Consider the following 4,824-nt stretch of genomic DNA (forward strand, 5'->3'; position numbering starts at 1 on the left):
TTGGATGTAAAAGGAGCCCAAAAATGCAATGGCGAAAATAGGCCCATGGAGGCCCATATCATAAGTCCATATATTAAAATAGAAGTCTCTAGAAAGGAGAAACCGTCATATCGTATTAAAAATATAATGCGACTAACAGCTTCATTGCATTAATATGATGATGATATTATATCGACACGCAGGCCTTACCATAGTGTGGAATTCCATTCCTGAGAAATGTAAAAAAAAAAAAAAGGATGCATAGAGAAATTTAACGCATAAGCCCACAAAAATGTAAGAGGAAGCGAAGGTCGGTGAAAAAGAGTATTTGAACGGCCCATAGATATGTAATGGGCCGTTTACATAAAATCTGTTTCTTCGCTTTATAATAAATGCAGCCCAGAATTCTTGAATGATTTTTTATAGTCATAACAGTACCACGTGTCCCTGGAAAGGAATTGCCAGATTGCCACGTATCGCCAGTTTACCACGTGTCTTCCATTCAGTAATTATGTATAAAGAAATAAAAGAATAAAATTTACTAACCGCATAAGCAAGTAGTACCTGAGGTGACTAAGTTGAAAATTCATGAAACAATTACAGCAGAAAAGAAACCTACCAAGAACAAAAAAATAAAAATAAAAAATAAATAAGAAGATGCCAGGAAAGATTAACAATGGATCAGCTTCAATTGGAGCAGTTGGAGCAAGGAAGAAGAAGATTTCGAAGCGGCGACCTAAACGAGGGTTGCGTAGCTATGTGAAAGTTGTAGGTAAGTACCTTGTGTCGGATACATATATGTATGCTCCACTCGTAGAGGAAGCAGCCGTTGACGGCAACGGGTGTTCTACTTCCTCTCTTTCTCCTGTTGGCACCGCCCGTTCGCCTTTAAATACAGGTTGATGTTACTACTCTTCTAGTTTTTTTATCTTTTTTTTTTTTTTGTGTGTGTGTTTCCATATATTGGTACATTTTTACAATTTGCCAAGTAGTATTATTTTTCTGAATTTCGCATCATTTGCACAATCTTTTTTTGTTTAGAAAGATGTACTATAATCGGTTAATTGGTTGTAAGCTGACCATGTAGGAATTGTGCTCTCTTTTTTTTTTTAATTTAAAGATGAACAAGTTAGATCTCTCATTTGCGTCATTGTTCGGTTGGTTTGTCTGTCTTATATCTGACAGTCTTGATCTGTGAAGGAGGGAATGAATGCCAAATCTTTTAGCAAATTAAATTATTTTTAAATTTCTTTGTTTGTCACACCAAATTGGTTTTCTTGAATTTATTTGCTTATTCAGCTTAATATTTTTGTAGAAGCCTTACGTAAAATCGGTGCAAATGTGTCAGCTAAAAGAATTCTATATGAAGAATTTGTGGAACGGTCTCACCTTTGATGTTTTGCTCCAGGTATTGTACTCTATAGGTTTCATAATTTTACAAACAAGAAAAACCTTGGTATCTATTACTTCATCATTATGTTCTTTGATAAATTATTTAAAGAGGCCTCCAGATTTCTGTTGCCCCATGAACTATAGTTGAAAAGAGTAAGAGAAGTTACCAATTTTGAATATTTGATGGCAAAAGCAACATGCAAAATTTAAGCAAATGTAAGAATAGCCAAAACTGTAAGGCTGGTGGTGAAATATTTTCTTTTTTTAGTGAAGGTTGGAGGTCCAGTCACCCAATTATTTAATATCTATGAAGGGTTGGTTGTCCTTTCTGGGTATCAAAACTGTGACCTCTAGAGGTCACGGACAGTATTGCTTTTACCACTAGACCAAGGGCTGAATTGCTTTTACCACTAGACCAAGGGCTGGATCTAAGATAGCCCATTCTGGTTGAAAACATTGAATGATCAATATATCAAATAGCCCATTTTGGTGAAAGAAATAGGAGTAGGTCCAATGGGCATTGGACCTACTTTTAGGTTCAATTAGCTCAAACGCCGTACGATTAGCATTAAGATCTGTGCTCACGGAAATTGATACAGTCACTGATGAATTTTAATACAGAGCGCACGAATCTTGATGTAATTGGATGCTCACTACCCCCATCGAACCAAAGTAGGTCACACCTGGTATAAATGAGTCAATTTTTAAACCAAATAGGAAAAATAATATCAAAATTTTATTTCCTCAGTATCTGCATCAGCTACCCTATAGATATAATTGGAAACATTAATCTTGTATAATTTTTTGTGCATATCAGGGAGTTTCTACAGTGCGCAAACACAGAATTGCAGATGGCAGCATGGAATTTATTTTCCTCTCTTTTCAGATCACTGACATGTCATGTTGTAAATTTTACAATTATATGTGTATTGGAAAAACAGTGTTCTTGTGAAAGTTTATCTCCTAAATTGATCCTTAATACATAGATCATGCATGCTTGTCTAATTCATAGATGTTGATTATTTTTACCTTTGATTAATCAAACATGGCAATAATAACTCCATTGAAAATTACATACAAAAATCTCAATTGAACAGAACTAGAAGAAACATGATGGGCTATGAAAAAAACACAAATTTGTGTTTATTTTTAGAGCTTGTGTGCACAGTTGATATTGTTTAAGTTGGGCCTTGAAAGTTAAAAAAAATGCTCAACATGCATGTTCTTCTTGTGTAAAACAAGCTTCGTCTATAACAGGCCCAATTGAAGAGGTTACTATTTTTCTTCATGGCCTATGGGTCCAAATATGGCAATTGATGTTTTTTTTTTTCAATTAGAGAAATTTATATTTATGCATGTATGCATCACAAGTATATAACTGATTTAATCAATTGAAAACACAATTTAATTTTAATAAAAAAATGACCATTTTACCCTTAACTTCAGACATCCGATCTATATATGTGCCATGTAATTTGACAAATCTCAAATGAAGGATATATACCTATCGATCATACCATTAGTATGCCCTGTAAGTTATTAGGGGTTATATAATATAACACAAATGTCGCTCATGCACATGTAAATATGAGATTGTAAGCTAGTTCTAAAAATGGTAGGTAAATTTGTAGAGGAAACAACGCACATGGTTTCACATGTATTATGACCCACATCTACATATTTGTTTGATTGTAATATTAGAACACATTTTATTTAGCACGAGTGCATCATTATGGTTTGAGCGGATAATGTAAGATCATATGAATTTTCCTTTTTTTATATTCAAATTTCTCTAATTAAGATGGCAACATGTTCGTTGTGCATGCTTGTGTATTCCAATTGATGCTTGATTCTTTTCGTGATAATTTCTTTAATATTTTATGTCTTTGAATCATTATTACTAAGTCATTTTTCATTTTTAGAAAAAAAAAATGACGAATTTTATTTACGACGATATGGGAGGAATCCTATCAAATTAATTTGCGGCTCCTTTCAAAATATATAGTTAATTAAGAATCACGTATTTGATGCGGTTTCTCACTGTTCCACACCGCTGCATGATTAGCCACTCGATGAGTTCTCCTTCCTAATGGACCAAAAATTAGATGCCATTTTTAAGAATAATTTCTACAATATGCGGTTTTTTTTTTTACGAATGACAAGTACAGCGTAAAAGAACTAGACCAAATACGATGTTCCTTTATGAATGACATTTATTGAGTATGTCAAATGAATGGCGATGTGATATGATAAGGAACCATACTAAATATGCGGTTCTTAAAAAATATGTTTATTTACGACTGACATTTATTGTGGCTGTCAAATAAGTGGCAATGTGATATGATAAGGAACCATATACTAAATATGCATGCGGTTCTTAAAAAATTATGTGAGGAACTACATTTTTTTGCAGTTCCTTTTATGACGTCAGTAAAAAAGTAATTGTATCTTTTCGCTTGTTTGAAAAATATTTATTTATTTTCTATATATATATAAAAAAAAATAAAAAAAAACTGAAGTCTGTTCCCTTATATGAAAGGAAATAAATCTGCTACGATGCTAAATCCAACCTTTCATTTGTTTTGCGATTTATGCATACAAACAATTTTTATAGAGATTCGTACAACCTAAAAAATAAAATGTTGGATTTAGAATTGTAGGACCCTACAATCTCTCAGGATCGCAGCAGATTTATTTCCTATAAGAAAATGTATAGTTAGGTTTGAGTAAGAATATATTAATTTAATTGATGAGTTTAAGGATTGTAGAAATTTGATTGTTATGACATGAAAGCCATCATTGCTAACTATGTCATGTGCATGTCCGTTCCCCAAATTTTGTGGATCTTGGGACCGAGCTATGAAAAATAAATATTTAAAACGAGGCTTCTTTTGAGCACTGAAATGAGCATTAATTAGAGCCTTCTAATTCATTCTATTAATTTTCTTTGAGAAGTAAATATGTTATTTTACTTTCCATTTATATCTTCATTTTGCTTTGAGAAGTAAATATGTTATTTTACTTTCCGTTTATATCTTCATTTTTACCATTTAAATAGTCGCTCAAATGAGCATTAATTAGAGCCTTCTAATTCATTCTATTAATTTGCTTTGAGAAATAAATATGTTATTTTACTTTCCGTTTATATCTTCATTTTTACAGTTTAAATATTCGATCTTCAATATTAAAATATGCTTGTCAAGAAAAGTTTATATTTTTTTGATTAAATCATTGTTTTTTATTAATAAAAAATTCTGAAAATCAGTGATTTTTTAAAATTATAAAAATTAAAAAAAATTAATAATATATTAAGCATCTAGATTAACATATTGAGAAATGGGACTGATGCATGCATGAATGGGCTCGGAATAAAGTTTCTCGGATGGAAACAAAAACATTTAATTAAGCAAAAATGATAAGCGCCAAATTAATTAGGGGACCATATGAAACAGA

General features: G+C 31.9%; 1 long non-coding RNA gene across 1 annotated transcript; it reads left to right on the forward strand.

The window, feature by feature from the left end:
- Window positions 1–586: 586 nt before the first annotated feature.
- Window positions 587–2,295, forward strand: LOC144545924 (uncharacterized). Its single transcript, XR_013508632.1, has 3 exons — window positions 587–877; window positions 1,295–1,392; window positions 2,189–2,295. It is a non-coding gene; the product is annotated as an uncharacterized LOC144545924 (long non-coding RNA).
- The last annotated feature ends 2,529 nt before the right edge of the window (window positions 2,296–4,824 follow it).

This window comes from Carex rostrata, chromosome 28 (genome assembly GCF_964058835.1).
Source record: "Carex rostrata chromosome 28, lpCarRost1.2, whole genome shotgun sequence".
NCBI classification, from domain to species: domain Eukaryota; kingdom Viridiplantae; phylum Streptophyta; class Magnoliopsida; order Poales; family Cyperaceae; genus Carex; species Carex rostrata.